At 42.2% G+C, this 22,092-nt stretch overlaps 1 long non-coding RNA gene across 1 annotated transcript; it reads left to right on the top strand.

The window, feature by feature from the left end:
- Window positions 1–224: 224 nt before the first annotated feature.
- On the top strand, window positions 225–1,468 carry LOC118817094. The gene is made up of 3 exons (XR_005007939.1): window positions 225–256; window positions 514–579; window positions 1,045–1,468. It is a non-coding gene; the product is annotated as an uncharacterized LOC118817094 (long non-coding RNA).
- The last annotated feature ends 20,624 nt before the right edge of the window (window positions 1,469–22,092 follow it).

Raw genomic sequence — 22,092 nt, 5'->3', positions numbered from 1 at the left:
AGGTGTAATAATTTACTTTAATTAATTCATTTACATATATTTATATACATTTTTTATTTAAATTTAAGTTACATTATTTGTTATTAGTTTCACTTGAAATCCCTTCCTCAAGTTCTACCTTGCAAGTTCTTAACTGTTCTTCATGGCTTATGGGAGTACGTATGTGTTTTGTCCTTTCTCAGCACCTGTAGTTTTTCTCCCTTTGTCGTGTTGGCGCTGTTTTTTTTTCAGTCTGCAGTGAACCTGACTGAGAGAGGTGCGTTTGTGAAGTGCTCTGTTCTAATAACTCATTGTAGTGTTTTAAGATGGAGTTTTTGTGAGTATATTTGTGTATTTTACCACTATGAATATAGCGATATGAACTACAGAGGTGCAAGTAACGTTTTTGAGCTTTAATTAGCAGAGCGATAAAATGGTTAATATGCTTAGTGTTTTAGCTCCCCCCTGTGGTAGTTGAAGGGCGTTTTGCTTCCTTGCCTTTGTGCCTTATATTCGTATTGTTTCTTTTGCTAGGCATTATCTGAGAAGCTATTGACGCCAATTTATCATTCTGCTTTGTTCTAAATGATTTGTACACAGGTGAGTACTCCCATAGCCATGTTTGAAACGTTAGTTAAAGTGCTTATTTTCAGTGGATGTACTGTGTGGTTAAAATGGCGGATGCCATGCGAGTTTTTTTATATTTTTTTCTCTTTTTTTCCCTTTTCCCCCTTTTTCTGTTGAATAAATAATTCTAGATACACCTATTCATCAGCTGATTTATGGTAGATTTATAAGAAATGCAGAGGGGAAACCTCTGCGATGTCATGTTAAGAAAACCTACTGAGTTTGCACTACAGTTTTATTATGTATATGCTCAGTTGTATGTATCTGTGTCAGAGTGTGTTCCATGGTAATATAGTGTGTTTTTAATATTGAAAATTATTACTGATTGGAAATTAATGTGACACATAATAATTACTGCTTATGGCTTACAGTCGGTTTAATAACTATATGCCTATATAGATATATATACTATTATATGTATGTATTTTTTTTGTGCAGCTGAGTCTGCAGTGAACCTGACTGAGAGAGGCATTATCTGAGAAGCTATTGACGCCAATTTATCATTCTGCTTTGTTCTAAATGATTTGTACACAGCTGAGTCTGCAGTGAACCTGACTGAGAGAGAAATACACACAGACTGAAGCTGATATCCGGTGTCCTGAGTTTTATTAGAATCCCATACACAACGCAGATGACGGGGGAGTAGCAGAAGGGGAAGTCTGGCTACAGCAGCACTCAGATTTTGAAGTTGGGTAGTAAGATCTTAACGCCAGCCACAAACTGTACCATTTTTCAAATAACAGTCCCAGCACTGCTGACTGAGTGTGACGACTCATGTTTGTTAAAGCAAGTAGACTTTTTGACTTTCACAAGAAGACATCACACTGGACACACCAGCGTGAACACCAGAGGAAGCACAAGAGGAAGCATCACCAAGGCAACACAGCTGAAACACTACCCACAAATCTGAAACAGCTGCTCTAAAATAAAATGTGTTTTTGTTTCTTCAGTCATACAGAAGAACAAAGCTGTATAAACAAAGACCAATAATGTTGAAATACAAAAGTACAACAGTTTAGAATCAGTGATTTCATTGGGATAAAAACTGATTTGGTTGTAATATGATTGAAGTAAATTCAGTGTAATGTGATACTTTAAATAATTGTGCTGTAATAAATCACTAGTATTCAGTAGGAAGCAGGTGCAGATCATCCCGTATGTTTTATTGGCTCATGCTCAGAGGCCCGAGGAACTATAGGCCAGCCTCACCACCCCTGAACCAACCACTGCTCCCACCCCCCACACTGCCAGTGTAAACTTTACAACCAGCTCAGCAGAAAAATGAACTAACTTCTGTATGAGAAACTTGCCAGCTTGAGTCATTTGTTCAGTAGCACAGCAGCTACACTCAGCTTGTGTCACATAGTATCAGCTGGTATCAGATGACTTCACATAACCATCAACTAATCTAACATGTAAATTAAAACACAAGTACCAATAATTAATCATATTCAGTGAGTCACATAAAAAGAAATTGATGAACCCACAGTAAACTCGAAAAATCTCCACTCTTACAGACTAATATGAAATTGTTCCCTTATAAACGCTCTGATATTCCCTGTGAGGCTGTTAGAGGCCGTGTAGGATCATCTGTTTCAGTCACTGACCAACTTCTCAGCCAAGAAGACACGATTAGTTCAATGACACACAACTGAATAAACCAATTAAACCATCAGCTGATCACACTTTTGTATAAGAACACTTACTAGCCTTTTCTAATGCTATCTAGCTAGCATAATGTAAGGCTAATGAGTTAGCTTGCTAACAGGTAGGCAATAGTAATCTTAATCCAGAAACATTATTAAAGTAGCCGCCGCCTTTGAGTGATATGCAGATTTTGACACAGAACTATCATCTGTTTATTAACTATCATCTGTTTATTATTCTGTTTAAGAGTATGAAGAGGGTGTTATACCTGTGACTGTTGTGGGGGCAATATGTCAACATGGTAGGAGTGTGGAGAAGATTTGAAAAGTGAAGATGTAAAGTCATCAGATCTACTCCTACCGTCTTTTGTTCAGTGACCTGATTGATATTGAACTCAAACTGACACGTTATTAAACCAGTCGATCATAAAGAAGAGATAAAACATTTTTATTTTAATGCCACTTAATGATTATTATTCACTTATTTTATCAAGAATAAAAGTGAGTGATAGATTTGGGTTTTACGCTTTCATGAAAACTTGAAACAAAACTCAAAACACTGGGTTGTGTGTTGGACCCGCCTAGTGCTGTGTCTTTAGTGGATTAAAGCTGAATGTGGAAATGATGGTCTATGGGATTTGGGATGTTAGTGTCAAGCTAGCCGGGTGTTAGCGCTGCGCTCTATTCACATTTGATGCAGCTCTCGTCTCAGGAATGAAAATAACACATTCATTAGTTTTTATGTTTCAGTTTAAAGTCATAAATTGTCTTTATTATTATTATTATTATTATTATTATTGTATTAGCCTGTTAGCATCCTAGCTATCTGTCCTGACTTGCTTAGCCGACTCTAGTGAGAGTAGAATATATTCAGTTACAGAGAAAATAAAGTGTAAACCAGTTAAATAGAGTCTCTAAACACCAGACAGGCTCACACTGATGACATCAGATGGATTCAAAAGAATGTAGTTTCAGGAACAGCAAAGAGATCCTGATCCAGGAACACGTCTCACTTAAAGAATCACATTAACCACTTAATCACTTACCCAGTTCAGAAAACTTCCTCTCCAATCCGTCTCTCTCTTTCTGTAACTGGTCTCTGTCTGTAGTCAGGTTGGTGTAACTGGTCTGTAACTGGTCTCTCTCTATTATCAGGTTGGTGTAACTGGTCTGTAAGTCGTCTCTCTCTGCAGTGAACATGAACCATGGCAGTGTGGTGGCAGTCAGCAGGAGAACACACAGCAGCCCCAGATGCGCTGCGGTCAGTCTGTGGTTTCTGCTGCCTGCAGTGTTGCTCTCTATGGAGAACAGATACAGAGGTGCTTTAGTCATAACCAGTAATCAGGTTTTAGGCACAGATAAACACTGACGAGTCTCTCTTGACTAGTTTGACCACAATGGAGTCACCTGCATCCCCCCAAACTACAAGGGTGCTGTGAGTGGCAGCCTTTCCAGTAGCTCTAGTCTTTTGTGTACTGTTTTTGCACTTTTTCCCTTCTTTTTTCTGTATGCTTATATTGCTATTTTAGTGCAATATAACTGAGCTATCAGGGGTATTTAGCTAAGCTAAAGGCTAAGCTCATGGAGAAACGCTGGAGGTATAAACCATCTATTCCTTCGGTGGTGATGGGGAATGTGAAACTCTTTGGCCAACAAGACAGACAAACTAGCGGTTCGTAATCACCGGTTATACTGGCAATGTAGTCTTTTATGTCTCTCGGAAACATGGCGACATCCCCAATGCTAACGTGGACATTCCCAGTTTCACCACCATGAGAGCAGACAGGGACACTAAACTGGGTGGCAAAAGCAAAGGTGGGGGGGCTCATGCTTTTTGTGAACATCAGATGGTGTAACCCAGGACATATGACTGTGAAGGAGATCATCTACTGTTGGGATATTGAACTGCTGGCGGTGAGTGTCCGTCCCTATTACGTGCCTAGGGAACTGTCCCACGCCATTGTTGTTTGTGTTTACGTTCCTCCTCGCGCGGATGCTGAGACGATGTGTGACGTCATACAAGCAACTATCGTGAGACTTCAGACCCAGCACCCCGAGGCTTTCATTGCTATCTCTGGTGATTTTAACCACATTACACTGGACTCAGTGCTCACTGCTTTTTACCAGTATGTAGACTGCCCCACTAGGAAGAACAGGACAATTGATCTTCTTTATGCCAATGTGAAGGATGCATACACTGCCACATCCCTGCCCCCTCTGGGAAAATCTGATCACAACCTGGTCTACCCACAGCCTCAGTACAAGCCCCATGTCCGAAGACAAGCTGTTGCGATGCGCTCCTTCAGGAAATGGTCTCCTTAAGCCGAAGTGGCTCTCAGGGATTGTTTTGAGTCCACTGAATGGAGTGTACTGCAGGACCCATATGGGGAGGGCACTGAGGGGATTACACACTGCCTGACGGACTATATGAACTTTTGTATGGACATTGTTGTTCCTGTGAAAACTGTGCGCTGCTTTTCTAATAACAAGCCCTGAATAAGCAGCAATGTCAAAAGCCTGCTGAACAAGAAGAAGAGGGCCTTTAAAGACAATAACCAGGAAGAGTTTAGGAGCGTACAGAGGGAGCTCAGAGTGTCCACTTGCGAGAGGCCAAGGAGTCCTACAGGAAGAAGGTGGAGCAGAATTTAAGGGAGAATAACATGAGGGAGGTATGGAATGGTATGAAGACCATTACAGGCTGTAAGCAGAGGATGGACAGTGCGTTAGACGGTGACGCAGAGAAAGCCAGAGAGTTCAACATCTTCTATAACCGGTTTGACTGCCCTGTTCAGATCTCCTCTGCGTCTGTATGTACAGCGGTCTCCTCCACACACTCCCTCTTCTCAGCTCCTGATACTGCAGTCTCTACCCGCCTGGACATCAACACCTCATCTTCTTCTATTGATATTCATGCACCCCTCCCACAGGCTGACAGCACAGACAACACAGCCCCATCTCCCCTGTCTTCATACATTAATATATCTGATATGATCTGCAGCAATGCTGCAGCCCACCCTCCCCCCCGCACATCTTCACTGCAGATCAGGTTAGAGGTGAGCTGAGGAAAATCCACACAAGGAAGGCGGCTGGTCCGGACAAAGTGTGTCTTAGACTACTTAAGTCCTGTGTCTGAACTTGGGGAGGGTTCCCACACTGTGGAAGACATCATGCCTCATTCCAGTACCCAAGAGGGGGTGACCCTGTGAACTCAATGACTTCAGGCCAGTCGTTCTAACATCACATGTCATGAAGATGCTGGAGCAACGTCTTCTACACCTTCTCAGACCCCAGGTTCGACACGCAGTGGACCCCCTGCAGTTCACCTACAGGGAGAAAGTGGGAGTAGAGGATGCCATGCCTTCTCCATTGGGCCCACTCTTATCTGGACAAGGGTGGTTGCGCTGTAAGAGTCATGTTCTTTGATTTTTTTCAGTGCCTTTAATACCATTCAGCCCCTCCAACTGAAAGATGAGCTGGTAAGGATGCAAGTGGATCCGCACTTGGTCTCCTGGATTACTGACTACCTCACTGGCAGACCTCAGTATGTCAGGCTGAAGGACTATACATCAGAGACTGTAGTCAGCAGCACAGGAGCACCACAAGGGACTGTACTTTCCCCTTTCTCTTCACATTGTACACCTCAGATTTCAGTACAACTCTGAGACGTGCCACATGCAGAAGTTTTCAGATGACACTGCCATTGTGGCTTGTGTAAGGGGAGGGCAGGAGGAGGAGACCAAGACCAAGGAGATGGTGGAGGACTTTCGCAGGGATAGGCCACCCACACAGCCAATCTCTATTGAGGGGGTTGAAATGGAGAGGGTAATGACCTACAGGTATCTCGGACTGCAACTGGATGATAGGTTGGACTGGTCAGCCAACACTGACATCCTGTACAGGAAGGGGCAAAGCCGGCTCCTGAAGAGGCTGAGGTCCTTTAACATCTGTAGGAAGATCCTGCAGATGTTCTATCAGACCGTGGTTGCCAGCTGTCTTTTATATGCTGTGGTGTGCTGGGGTGGAAGCATGAAGAAGAGAGACGAGATGGGACTGGACAAGCTGGTCAGGCGAGTGGGGTCAGGGATCACTGTGGAACTGGACTCAACTGGACTGTAGTCAAGGTGGCCAAGAGAAAGACATTACACAAACTGCTCTCCATTATGGAGGATGATGGCCACCCTGCACACCATCATCACGGGCAAGAGGAGCATGTTTAGTGGCAGGTTGCTGTCACAGAGCTGCTCAACTGACAGATTCAGGAGATCCTTTGTCCCCAGAGCCATCAGGCCCTTCAACTTTTCCCAGGGAGGCCAGAAGAGAAGACAGAAGAGGGAAGATGAATCTCATGTTAAATCATAGGTTTTATCTCATGCACATATGGACACCTTAGTGTATATATTGCACTTTCTGCACACCTTATTGCACATCTTGCATCTGGACACTCCAGACTAGACCCTTTATTTTGGTACCAATATCTGCACATATTTATTCAGCATTGTCATTATATGCCGTTACCTGTGTCTCCTTGTACAGTCATTATTGCACTGCGTCTTTCATCTCAGGAATAGATCTTATTCCAGATTGTGGTATTTTTATTTTTTGTATATATGCCTGTAGATAGGACTTTTTATATTTATTCTTCCTGTTTTGTTTGTTTACACCCTTATTGCTATTACTGTCCTGTGTTGTGTGACTGCTACTGGCTGCTAAATTTCTATCTATCTATCTATCTATCTATGAGGTTGATTTTGATAAACATTTTGATTTCAGTGAAGGTGCTTTGTGACAGTGCCTGCTGTAAAATTTCAGGAGCTGGACTGAGACAAATTTGATCCTCACTAACTATGTAAACTCATTAGTCTCTCCAAAAAACACATAACAACCAAACTCCTCCCAGTACATCACTGGGCACATGATCCGTGTGTGTGAGGAAAATAATCCTGGAGGACACACACAGTTGGGGACCAAACAAAATAAAACGCTTAATAACAACATGGACAGACACTAGTGTGCAAAGCAAACCACATACATCTTACAGCTTTAGCATAGCACAGACTGAACTGATAAACAGTTAGTGATTGGTTGCGGCATAACGAGCAAATCTGGATATTGCATCTGACACAGCAATCAGATTTCAGTCCGAGTAACCGGAGACACATTTGACTGAATGTGTGAATGAATGTGGCATTTAATCTCATCAGGATACAATCTAGATACTAATCACATGAAGTGACCAGGTGTAAATTAGGTCTAAGAGACATTTAGTCATTAAAAATGAATCTGGTCATTCAGAAATTAGTTTAAATGCATGACAGCCATTTAATTAAATTAGGTTTTTGCACTGACCGAAAATACTACAAAACTGTTTTAAAGTTGATCACAAAGAATACGTCCGATACAGCACAATACAAATAAAACTACAGTACAAATACTCAATGAATATGTACCATAAAGTACAACAGCGTTATCCTACCTGTCTGTAGGATTCTCTTTGTGTTGGTGTCGTCCATCTCTGAGTTGGGGTCACGGCCTCTAAAAACATCTACACATTCATATACAACCACCACCATCTCGTCTTGATCTGCTCTGTTCAGCTTCTCAAAGCAGATCAGATCATCATAATCACTCTGAGACATCTCTAATCTATACAGTACTCAGTAAAACACTGAGCTGCTGTGTTTGTCTGTAGGAACACTACTGCAGTGCTGCACTCTGCGCCTAGTTTACCTATTTTAGTGGTGTTAATAAAGGAAGTGACCAAGTACTAAGAAATGGTTACGTGGTTTTCCTGTGTGCTGGTGTGAAAGCAGTAGAGCTCTCAGGCTCTGTGGTTTTGAATGGCCAGTCCATCATGTCACTGCACATTTCTTATTAGTGTTTTTATCTCACTGCTTGGTTTATTGACAGGCTGGCCAATAGCAGCAGGTTAACTCTTTGTCCCTCTCACCAAGTAACTGAAAGCTCCCACTCTTTTATTTAGAAAAGTGAGCCAAAAATGTAAGCAATGCTTTAAAAACAGATATTAAAGCTTATGTTTTGATTAAGTTGCAGTGCGTTGCCTCTAGAGGGCAGTACATTCATATGTGTACCTGCTTAGGAAATTTTAAACACACACACACGTTGGACAGAGGGCAGGAAACCCTCTGGACAGGTTAGCCAGTCCATAACAGGGCAGACACATACACTCACATTCACACCTAGGGGCTAATTTAGCATCACTAATTTGCATGTCCCTGGACTGTGGGAGGAAACCCACACAGAAACACAGAGAACAGAGCAAACTTCTAAACTACGCTTAGAAAGGACCCTGATTGCCTGGCCAGGAATCAACCCTTCTTGCTGTAAGGCAACAGTGCAACCCCCTACACCAAAATATGTACACTATATTTCCAAAAATATTCACTCACCCATCCAAATCATTGAATTCAGGTGTTCCAATCACTTCCATGGCCACAGGTGTATAAAAACAAGCACCTAGGCATGCAGACTGCTTCTACAAACATTTGTGAAAGAATGGGTCGCTCTCAGGAGCTCAGTGAATTCCAGTGTGGTACCGTGATAGGATGCCACCTGTGCAACAAGTCCAGTCGTGAAATTTCCTCGCTACTAAATATTCCACAGTCAACTGTCAGTGGTATTATAACAAAGTGGAAGCGACTGGGAACGACAGCAATTCAGCCACAAAGTGGTAGGCCACGTAGGATGCGCATAGTGCGCAGAGGTTGCCAACTTTCTGCAGAGTCAATCGCTACAGACTTCCAAACTTCACGTGGCCTTCAGATTAGCTCAAGAACAGCGTAGAGAGCTTCATGGAATGGGTGTCCATTGCCGAGCAGCTGCATCCAAGCCTTACATCACCAAGGGCAATGCAAAGGGTCGAATGCAGTGGTGTAAAGCGCCACCACTGGACTCTAGAGCAGTGGAGATGTGTGTTCTGGAGTGACGAATAACGTTTCTCCATCTGGCAATCCGATGGACGAGTCTGGTAGGAGAACGGTACTTGTCTGACTGCATTGTGCCAAGTGTAAAGTTTGGTGGAGGGGGGATTATGATATATATGATATAATGTTTTCAGTCAGATTTTACAAGGATTTTAGGTATTTCACCTCCTACGGTGCATAATATCATTAAAGGACACAGAGAATCTGGAGAAATGACCAGGCCTTAGCTGAGGATGAGTATCTGTGAATTAGGTGTGAGTAATAGTGAGATGCAGATTAAACGGAGATAGAGCACCATAAATTTACCCAGGGGCACCAGAGGATCTCAATCTGGTCCTGTTCAGAGTGTCCTATTCCACTGGTCAATGTGTTTCAATAAAGTGCACACATTACATAAAACAATACAATGTTCCTTTTTGTCTTCTTTGAAATAAAAGGCCTGTTGTTGAAACTGGTTTTCTCTTTTCTTTATTACATGGTGTTATGTATTACTTTGTTATTAACCCTTTTTAGGTTACAGTTTACATTTTTAACAGTTAGTCTGTAACACATTTTTCAAATAACACTCCCAGCACTGCTGACTGAGTGTGACGACTCATGTTTGGTAAAGTAAGTAGACTTTTTGACTTTGACAATAAGACATAACACTGGACACACCGGTGTGAACACCACAGGAAGCACAAGAGGAAGCATCACCAAGGCAACACAGCTGAAACGCTACCCACAAGTCTGAGACAGCTGCTCAAAGATCCTCTGACAGTCAGGGTAACTGAGCTGTATAAACAAAGACTCATCTGTAATGACAAGTTTGGATCAATGTTTCAGTAAGATTTTAAATCATTTCTAGGAAGCTGTAATAAATCACTAGTATTCAGTAGGAAGCAGGTGTGGATCATCCTTTATGTTTTATCGGCGCACGCTCAGAGGCCTGAGCCACTAGGCCAACCACCGCCACCCTCCAACCCGCCCCCAACACACACAATGCCTGTGGAAACTTTATGAACGGCCCAGCAAAACAATGAGCTAAATTCTGTATGAGCAACTTGTCTGCTTGAGTTGTTTGTCCATTAGTGCAGCAGCTACACTCAGCTTATGTCACAGAGTATCAGTTTATATCAGATGTATCGTTAGTGTTTTATAAGGTTAAATAAGAGTAAATGAGTGCTGTATTGGGCTGATACCCAATATCAATATTGGTACCAGTGGATTCCTAGTTACATACATCTGTAATTAAACACAGACATTTGTGATTAAGGACATTATTGCACTGTTCCATCACTGTGTGTGTTTTTAGGGACTGTTTTAACTGTGCTGACAGTTATTCAAGGCACAATATTACAATATTGCATGTTTCCAGTACTGGTATATATAATACACATATTAATACACATTTATTACATGCTGTAAACTGTTGACATAACCATTAACTAATCCAACATGTAAATTAGAACGTATAAGTACTGATTAACAGTGGCATCTCTGGCACAGAAAGCCTGGCGGGGCACAAAAAGCTGTAGGTGCAGCAGCCGACTCGTCAATGAAACTACACACAAACCTGATCCAAACACAAACGCACTTCATCAATGAAATCACATTCACAAATTAACGTAACGTCGTGCAGGATTTGGTGGACGTGGAGACAGGAATACGAGTGATATGATAACGACGTTATGTTTCACAAAACCTTGTTAAACAGCATCACATTACAAATCCAAAGATATCTAGCAGTTTACGATCACTGTGGTCTGCAAATACATATCCAAAGCAACATATCAGAGCAGGAAACGTGCTTTCAGGCCATCAGGAATAACCAGCCTTGTAATAATGCAGAATGACACACCAGTGACGTTCACTGCTTGAAAAGAAAAGATGCACAACGATCTTTCATCTGTCAAAAACTTTTCTCTCAAGTCCACCAATCCATGAATGAACTCAAGTGATATCATAGCAACCCTAGCATAGCAAGTGCATTAAAGGGCAGGCAAGAAAAGTAGAGGAGAGTTTTAGCTACACTCATAGTTAGCTATGTTTTCTCTTGAACCTCTCTGGATTGAAGGAGCAGTTTTTGTCCTTTCCAGCCTGAATGATGTTGAAATCCTCTGGCTGGTGTGTCCCAAACGCCTTGCTATTATGAGTGGCTACCACAACTTATGAGGAACAATGGCTATCTGTGTAGCCCATAACGTAAACAGCAAAATGTAAATATATTATTTTGTATTGGCTGCTCTCAGCATGGGGCCAACGTGATCATGCCGCACAGCTGGTCTTTGAAAGCACATTGAACATGTGCAGAGTGTTTTTTAACTGCTCGCTTGGTTAGATGAACGCTAGCAGGCCGACCCCACGCTCACCAAACAAAGACTGCTAGGAGAAATAGGTAGCCCACAGGCATTTAACCAACAGATACAGGAAGATATTTGGAATGTATCAGACAGCACTACCACTATCATATGTGATAAATGCACAACAATGTGAGATACAAAGGAAAATATATATATATATATATATATATATATATATATAAAATATGTATCAGTTGTAATACTGAATTATTGATCATTTGAAAATGATCATTTGAAAAATGAAAATGTAAAGTCATCAGAACTCCTACCTTCTTTCATTCAGAGACCTGATTGGTATTGAATTCAAACTGACATGTCATTAAACCAGTCGATCATAAAGAACATATTTCTTTGAGGTTTATTTTAATAATCTGATTGTGGTTCATGTAGAGATAAACCATTTATTAATGCAACATAATAAGTATGATTCAATGAATTTAACCAGGAATATAAGTGAATAATAGATTTGGGTTTTATGCTTTGTTGAAAACTTGAAACAAAACTCAAAAAAAAAAAGGTTGTTTAATGGAGGCAAACATCAGAGCAGTTACGTCCCTGACAAATTTCTGATTAGTCAAAGAACGTAAAGAACACCCATGTGCCTTATTTAGTGCACTTCAGCCACTGCAGTGTGAAATCAATCAAACTTTAGGTTACAAACGTAACCCTGGTTCTCTGACAGCAGGTATCTCACTATGGGTACGCCCCTCTGCGTACTCCTCAGAAGCACTACTGGCTGGCAGCCGGGACGTGTGTGTCAGGGAGGAGCTGTCCCTCCTCTGTATTTAAGGGCTGACGCAACATCACTTGGTTATTCAAAATGAGCACACCTCTTCCTCGCTTCACGCAATGAGGGTGGTCTCGTGAGATACCTCACTTATGCTGTCAGAGAACCGGGGGTACGTTTTATACCTAAAGTTCTCTTTCAAGCATTCGTTTCGGTATCTGACTATGGGATATGCTGACTCCTGTATTGTTTTACTCCAGGTAAAACAGAAACACTTGATCAGTCATTTGACCTTATAGTGTTCACATTTACAATATTATACAAATCTGTTTATAACATAATTTATAGTTTCTTTGTATCCAATTTAAGCAGGAGTCAAACTTTTATGTGACTTTTGGCTTCATTTGACTTTTTCAACACTGTAAAAATAGTCATTTATGTTCAATATGTCAATCTGCCAAATATGCATAAAAATATGTGAATCTAGCTACTGATGCAAAGCACTGTGCTTATAAAAGATACTTATAGCGCCCCCTGTGGAGAATCTTCAGCCTGCCATGAGTCTGACACTGCAACAAATGAAATCTTAACAAGCCAGAAAGTCTTTAAAAGGAACAACAAAACTTGTTTTTCAGTTTAGATTAACAGACTAGACTAGATCAGTCACTAGTTAAGATTAACCAGCTAACTTTTAGAAACTTCAGTCACAGTTATCTTATTTAGCTGATCATACAAACTTCCTAAAAACATCTAAAAACATTCCAAAACTCTTTAGTTAAATTATTCTTAGAATAAGTAAAATTGAAACTTCTTAGTTTATAGTAAAGAACCTCAACACTTTTCAAGCTGATTCATGTAGTCTGTTCATCAATAAATAGATCTTTAAGCACTTTAAGCATAACAGTGTTCATAAAAGTTTCTCCAGTGTTGAGTTTGAAGCTTCTTCAGACATTCTCATCTCAAATTGTACCAAATGTGGTTTTAAATGTGGATTTTGCTAATTTAAGAGTATTATTATTATTATTATTATTATTATTATTATTATTATCAGATCACATTAAAGTTTCTTATATTTAGTCACAATACCTTAAATCAATGAAATATTTACCAATTTTAAAAATGATCTGCTGCAAAAGATTCTTTTTATTTTCTTTTTTGACTTTTTGCAGCAGATAGAAAGATAAAAAAGGAAGGAAGCCAGATTCTTGTGGAGTGTTGTATCTAAAAGATGTCTTTTTTTATACAGTCTGAATCCTCCAACCATCAGAAAATCAAACATCATCAGAACACAAATCAATACTGATCAAAAGAGGAACAATTATGAAAACAGATCTCACTCAGATGCAGTAATTTAACTAAATACTCTCTTCTCACAGATCCAAACATACTGTTCATTACAGTTATAATTAGCCCAGTTCAGTACAGGATCAGACCCATAGCCTTTTAGGACACAGCGTCCTTCACCGCTGGGTTCCCCACGTGCCCAGAACCTGAAAGAGAGAGTGAGAGTGTGTACTGTGTGTATCAGAGCAGTGAGGAGTGATGATGAGTCAGTGGACCAGATTCATAAAACACAGCACCAGATTTACTGTGATGTTGAGAGTAAACAGTGTGGAGGAAACACATTCATTCACTCATAAACGAGGATTAACAGTGGGTTTATAGCTGTGTGATGTGAGGACTGTCTGCACATTTCCTTCATTTAAATATTACATTTAAAAAACCTGCTATAGTAAGTACAGTTTTAGCATGTTAATTTAATTTTTAATTGTAATAAGAAATACTTTAAAAATATATAATTATTATCTAATTATTTAATTGTGAAATAAAATCTTACATACTAAAATATAATTCCTACAATTAAAAGTGTAATTTTAAGATGTTATCAATCATTTTTCATTTTGTCATTTTTGGCTTTTTCAACTGAACATTTTCTGATAACATGTTTTTCTTGATTAAAAGTCAAAAGTATCTGTATCGAACAATTTACTATTTTTTGGTCAGAACTTCTCTTAAAATTTGCAGCTTCTTTCTTTGGTGTTTCTTTGGTTTGTTTCTTTTAGCAGCCAATCAGAGCTTCACTTGATGTGGGTCTTTAAGATGTATGACATCATTTGAATGTTGATTCTGGTTGGTTTTGCCCAGGACATCTTTGAAAATACAGTAGCGTTAAAGAGACACCAGCACTAATCACCGCCACAGTGACCACGACACACATTTTCCGTGAAGCTGCACTGTTACCACCAAGAAACTGCATCATCACCAGAGTTCAGTTCAGTGGTCTCTTACCTAGTGGTCACTACTGAGTCGTCCACCCATTTCCATCTCCAGACTCTCTCTGTGTCTCTGTAAGTCACACCAATCCAAACTGTCTGACCTCTTCTCAACTTTTCAATAAAGTCCTGTTGAAGTGAGATGACCATTATAACACATCACCACATACACACGTTCACTTAACTCACATTTAGCTGCCTCTTAGAACAACAATAACAGTATAACACAGTCTAATCAGGGTCTTTTACAGCTCTAGACACAGACGTCTGGGTGACTGTTGACTGCTTGTTGTCCAGTGACTCTAATTCTCATTCCGATGAGAGAAGAGAGATTATATTCAGACACAAAGTCACCACTGATCATCTTAAAGCTGCTTTGATTTGGTTTGTTGAAGAGAAAAGTGTCTACACCGCATACACTGATAATTAAAGGCTCATATCATAGAAAGCCTGTTTTAATAAAAGAGTTCTGGTTTCAGCGGCGCGGCGGCTAGCTGCAGCGGCCACTTCAGGAACAGCAAAACGGTGATTTTTTGCTTTTTTTTGTTTACTATCTGTCGTGTAACCCAACCAAAACTATATATCATGACTACTTCAACCAGCACCAGCGTCTACCATCGCCAGAGTCTGAGAAATCAGCCACAATCTCAATCTCTACTTCCAAGCAAACTGCGGGAAGAGCTGCGTGAGCTAGGCCTGCTACGATCCACGGCGCTGCGTAAGCCTGCTAGCCGAAAGCGATGCATAAGAAGGCAGAAGTGAGGCAAGCGGGCCAGGATGCGCGCTAGGCTAATGGCTAACCCCAGACGACCAGCCGTTCCATCGCTCCTTCTCTCAAACGTTTGTTCCTTGGAGAATAAACTGGACTACCTCCGGATTCAGCGGGCTACCCAGCGTGAGTTCAGAAGCTACTGTGCTTCCGTGCGGACAGAGACGCTAAGCTGTGCGGTAAGACTCGAGGTGGGGGACTGTGTGTTTGCAGTTGTCAGAGCCAGGCCATTTTATTTGCCAAGAGAGCTGACTACGCTGTACATAGTAGCGGTGTATATAGCTCCCAATGCTAATGCTAACACCGCACTGAATGAGCTGTACAGCGCTATCAGCGATCTGCAAATCATGCTAACCATGCTAATCTGAAGTAAGTGCTCCCAAAATTTCACCAGTATGTGGACTTTGCAACCGAGCCGAGCCCCGCCCCCACTACGGCTACTCAGACCGCATCTCTGTGATGCTCATTCAAGCTTACAGACCGCTCATCAGATGTGCCAAACCAGACCAGAAGCAAGTGAGAACCTGGCCTCCAGGAGCTATCCCTGCTCTTCAGGACTGTTTTGAGCACACTGATTGGGAGTTGTTCAGAGAGGCAGCAACCTTCGGTGACTCTATCAACCTGGAGGAGTATACAGAATCAGTGACTGGCTACATCAAGTGTATTGATGATGTTTCTGTCTCCAAACTCGTCACAACTCACCCTAACCAGAAGCCAATGATGACTGCAGAGGTGCGCATGCTACTGAGAACCCGTGACAAGGCTTTCAAGTCAACGGCCAAAGCAAGCCTCAGGATAGCAAGAGCCAAGCTTTCCCAGGCCATCAAAGAGGCTAAGCGTGCCTACTCAAAAAAAATCCACAATCACTTTCAAAACACTGCTGACACACGGCGCATGTGGCAGGGCATCCGGGCCATCACCAACTATAAGTCACCTCCACCAGCTTGTGACAGTGATGCCTCCCTTCCAGACGGGCTAAATAACTTCTATGCTCGGTTTGAAGCACAGAACGGCACGACAGCAAGGAAAACCACTCTTCCTCCAAATGAACAGGTACTCTGTCTGTCCACAGCTGATGTGCGGAGAACTCTACACAGAGTCAACCCACGAAAAGCACCAGGATCCGACAGCATACCGGGCAGAGTGCTCAGAGAATGCGCTGAACAGCTGGTTGATGTTCTCACGGACATATTCAACATCTCTCTGAGCACTGCAGTCGTTCCAACGTGCTTCAAGTACACCACCATCAGCCCTGTGCCGAAGAAGTCTCCAGTGTCCTGCCTCAATGACTATCGTCCCGTTGCACACACTCCCATCATCATGAAGTGCTTTGAGAGGCTTGTCATGAGGCACATTAAAGACCAGCTCCCTCCTTCACTGGACCCACTGCAATTTGCATATCGCCCCAACCGCTCAACAGACAATGCCATCTCCGCCACACTCCACTTGGCTCTCACCCACCTGGACAATAAAGACACCTATGTCAGAATGCTGTTCATAGACTTCTGTTCAGCATTCAACACCATCATCCCCAAGCAGCTGATTGGAAAACTGAGCCTGCTGGGCCTGAACGCCTCCTTCTGTAACTGGGTCCTGGAATTCCTGACTGAGGAAATAACATAACTATAGGTAATAACATCTCCAGTACCACCATACTGAGCACCAGTGCCCCTCAGGGCTGTGTGCTTAGTCCACTGCTGTTCACTCTAGTGACACATGACTGTACTGCAAAGTACAGCTCAAACCACATCATCAAGTTTGCTGATGACACGACTGTGGTGGGTCTGATCAGCAAGAATGATGAGTCAGCGTACAGAGAGGAGGTGCAGCGGCTAACAGACTGGTGCGGAACCAACAACCTGTCTCTGAATGTAGACAAAACTAAGGAAATGGTTGTTGACTTCCGGAGAGTGTGAGGTGACCACTGCCCATTTAACATCACTGGCTCTGCTGTGGAAGTCGTCAGGAGCACCAAGTTCCTCGGTGTCCACATCACAGAGAACCTGACCTGGTCCCTCAACACCAACTCCATAGCCAAGGAAGCCCAGCAGCGCCTCTACTTCCTGCAGAGACTGAAGAAGGCTCATCTCCCCCCTCCCATCCTCACCATGTTCTACAGGGGGACTGTGGAGAGCATCCTGAGCAGCTGCATCATCGCCTGGTTTGGGAATTGCACCGCCTCTAACCGGAAGACCCTACAGTGTATAGTGAGGACAGCTGAGAGGATCATCGGGGCCTCTCTCCCCTCCATCATGGACATGTACACCACACGTTGTATCCGGAAAGCCACCAGCATTGTGGACGACCCCATCCATCCCTCACACAGACTTTTTTCACTGCTGCCGTCTGGCAGAAGGTACCGGAGCATCCGTGCCATCACTGCCAGACTCTGCGACAGCTTTGTTCCTCAAGCAATCAGGTTTTTAAATTCACAAGAACTGAACTAAACTTTGTTCCTTGTTGCACCTTGTTCACTCCACTGTGTACTTGTACATAGATGGAATGACAATAAAAGCCTCTTGACTTGACTTCAGTGTAGTTTGTGAAATCTGGTGAAGTTTAAATGTTCAGAATTCATAACACATTTTCATATATGCTCCTACACCAGTTCAGCCCCGCCCGTTCACGCTGAAGTTATAAGGAGTGTTTCAGCCTTACCTGCTTTTTGAATGAGAGATAATAAAGAACAGCCAGTCAGAACAGAGGTCATTTACATATATCAGTCTTAAAGGCACAGTAACGGCTTGTTTAATTGTAAGGGATATGACTGTTGTTGGTATATAAACCCAAATAAACATCAAAAGTGGATCTATATGTGGACAAAAAATGCAAGAAAAAAATGAGATAAAGGTCTGTAATATTTTTAAAACTCTTTATTACCAACAACAATTAATGCCAGCTGAACAGGAAGGTATGACACTATAAACTTTTTATTTATTACCCCACAACACTCTCACCTGTTTTTCTCTGCTGTTTATGATCAGCAGGTCTGCTCCTCTCTCTCTGCAGAACTTTCTGCTGTCAGTCCAGCTCCTCTTCTCAGTAGAGATGTAGTAAAGACTGGAGTTGAAGTAGATCCATTCTTGTTGGTTAATGAGTCTCTCTGTTCAGACAGAATGATATGAGTTATTCCCAGAACACATTCATAACAATAATGCATTATTAGAGCAACACAGTCCTTCATTAATAAAGTCAGAACTAAAAACTCTAATTAATCTTACAGTGAACACAGTTTATTAAAGAAAGACATGTTTACCTTCAATGTGAGTCTCTGAATATAAAGTGAATCATCAGCATTTATATGGTCTAACTTACATGTTAGATTTGATAGTTACTCAAGTTATTCAAGTTACTGTGTGCATTCAAGCCTCACATGCAACTGTGATCACTACCAGCAGCAGCCTGGATCTTGTTATCAGTGCCTTTTGAATATTATATTGTAACTATTATTTGTAATTCAAATATTCATTACATTATTTAGTCAGTTGGTGTTTGACTGTGCCATCTGTAGTTTGTGTTTCATGGTGTTTCTAATGTAATCCACAAAATTACAGCATGTAAACAGTCGTGTAATTGAAGGCACATGTGTATTAATATGTGTGGCCACAAGAGGTCACTATAACCTGACTGAGTTAAGCCAGGCAGTACTGTGCCTCATGCTGTATTGTTGTTGGATGCCTGTCAAACTCATAACCTTGTGCTGAAGTTTATAAAGTTATAATATTCCTATACCAAAATTAGCACTGAGGAACACTGAGATCACTCAGACAACCATAGCTGCATCACTTCAGCCTCTTTTCACATTGGCTTTTTGTTATTCTTTCTTGTTCTGTATTCTGTTTATTCTATTTCATTTTTTGCCTTATTTAAATACTTGTTAATAGTGTGCCTGTCTGGGCTGTTCAGTGTGTTACATATCATACATGTGTACAGTCATCAAGACAAATTCATTCTACGTGTAACAAACTTGGTAAAATAAAGTGATTCTGATTCTGACTGTGATTCTCTAGTGAGAGCAGAATATATCCAGTTACAGAGAATAAACAGTGTAAACCAGTTAAAGCGAGTCTGTTAGCAGCATCCTGTGACGTTCCCTGGGAATTCTACATCTACATTTTATGGTTTTCAACAACTGGGCTTTTTTGAGCAGTAATTATGAAGCAACATTCATATTATCATATTATATTATGAAAAGATGGTGGCGCCCTGTATGGCAGCGGCTGCTCCGGCTCCCGTTAGTGATGTGCGTTTTATGTTTAATGTATTCTCTATTCCGACACGACACGGCTTTGGATCCCTAAACAGTCTGCAAACTGATGATTCTACACTGGCAAAACCCAGAGGCCTGCACAGCAGTGGTCTCGCCTACCACCAGCGACCACTGCAGGAAGCAACGTAAGCGTTGCGAGAGACCACGCAAACGCTGCACTCGAGGTTAAACTAGGCTAAAGGCTAAACCCCACAGACCTGCGCTTCCATAAATTCTGTTGTCAAATGTCTGCTTGCTGGAAAACAAAATGGACTATTTAAGACTGGATTTAAAAACCCAACGAAAAGTGAGAGACTGCTGTGCCCTTATCTTTACCGAGACGTGGCTTAATTCCAGTATTCCCACACTCTCAGTGGTAAATCTCGGGGAGGGGCTGAACAACAGCTGGTGCAATAATGCCAAAATTGTCTAGAGCCACTGTTCAGAAGATATAGAGTTCTTGTTTACATTCCCCCCAGTGCTAGCACAAAAGATGCACTATCCACACTGTACCAGTCTGTCAGCACGATGCAAAATGCCAACCCAGACTGTGTTTATATCATCTCTGGAGAATTTAATCAGCCTCACCTGAGGTCAGTACTACCAAATGACTACCAACATGTGGACTTTGCAACCAGGGGAGAAAACACACTAGATCGGGTTTACACAAACGTCAAACAGGCATTCAGGGCAGCCCCCCACCCCCAACTCGACCCACTCCAGTTTACATACTGCCCTAGCTGTTCCAGTGATGATGCCATATCAGCAGCACTTCACCAGAATAAGAACAGCCATGTGTGGATGCTCCTCACTGACTCCAGCTCCGCCTTCAATACAGTCATCCCCATGCACTTGGTAAGGTAACTTGGCTCATTAGGCATCGACACCCCACTGTGCAACTGGTTACTGGACTTCCTCACAGACAGACCCCAAACAGTACGAGCTGGAAGAAACACCTCTAAAACAATCATTGTGAACACTGGAGTTCCTCAGGGCTGTGTGCTGAGCCCTCTTGTTGTTCACTCTGATGACTCATGTTGTGCCAAGTACAACTCGATCCACACTATTAAGCTTGCAGATGATACAATGGTGGTGGGCCTCATCAGCAACGATGATGCCTACAGAGAGGAAGTGAACAAGCTTGTTGTCTGGTGTGACAAGAACAACCTGTCACTGAATGTCGACAAGACAAGGGAAATTATTATCGACTTCAGGAGGAAGCACATGGTACATACTCCACTTACAATCCATGGTAACACTGTGGAGTTAGTGAGAAGCACCAAATTTTTGGGAGTGCACATCACGGATGACCTGACATGGACTACACACACCACCTCCCTTGTCAAGAGAGCACAGCAGCGCCTTCACTTCCTACGACGGATGAGAAGAGCAAACCTCCCCCCTCCTATCCTCACAACTTTCTACAGAGGCACTATAGAGAACATCCTGACCAGCAGCCTCCCAGAATGGTATGGCAGCTGCACCACCGCAAACAAGAAGTCCCTCCAGAGAGTGGTGAGGACGGCAAAGAAAATCATCAGAACCCCACTTCCATCCATACAAGATCTCTAACTGTCACACTGCAGAGCCACCAAGATAGTCAGAGATCCCACCTACCCTGCCCATGGACTGTTCAGCCTTCTGCCCTCTGGCAAACGCAGTATGCGGTGCAAGACCACCAGACTCAGCAGGAGCTTCTTCCCACAGGCCATCAGACCACTTAACTCCCACCCAACACACTGGCTTATAAGGACTGTTGAACCCCTGAACATACACACAGACTGTCTGAACACTTTCTTAGAACTCTGTCTTCTAAATAAAAATGCAGCTAATTTTTTTCTGTGCAATATTTCCAATGTTCTCATCACATGAGCACTTTATCTCTATTCACCAATGTCAAGTTTACATTTCTTGTTACACTGTGCAATAATACTATCACTGAGAACTGGGGTGTGGGAAAAACTCGATGCTTAGATCGCTCTGCTTTAAGCTTTAGCTCAGCCATAGCCGCTTTCCTCCCATCTCCTCCAGAAGACTTTCCCTCAGAAGTAGATCAGTTAAACGTCTCTCAGCGTTCGACTGTTTTACGAGGCTGAAATCACTTCTTATTCTCCAGCTTCTTGTTTGAATTTACCCGTTCCACCTTAAATTCTAACTGAGGCGCCGAATGTAAATGCGGCACCATTTAAGGTGGAATGGGAGAATTGGAAAGAGAAGCTGACTTCAGCTTCGCCACTTTTTACTGTGTGACAGTCTCTTGTTGCAGATTTAACGTACCAGGAAACCAACTGCGCTGCTTATAAATGCGAATAGCGCATCGCTACTATGTGACCTGCAGTCTGCGCGTCAGTTCTCAGTCGTTGCAAAACAGGGCTTGTGCGCTATGTTGCACACGACCCGTCTCGCAGATATTTTACTGACACAGTGATCCCCCCGTCTCTACAATGAGACCAAAACCGAAGTTATAAAATCACTAAAGAAAACGGGTAGAATAGCTGTAATGTGCTGCGTGGACATCCATCACCACTGGATCTTATTT

Source organism: Colossoma macropomum, unplaced genomic scaffold (assembly GCF_904425465.1).
Source record: "Colossoma macropomum unplaced genomic scaffold, Colossoma_macropomum, whole genome shotgun sequence".
Classification (NCBI taxonomy): Eukaryota; Metazoa; Chordata; class Actinopteri; order Characiformes; family Serrasalmidae; genus Colossoma; species Colossoma macropomum.
This window is presented reverse-complemented; position numbering and strand designations above follow the sequence as displayed.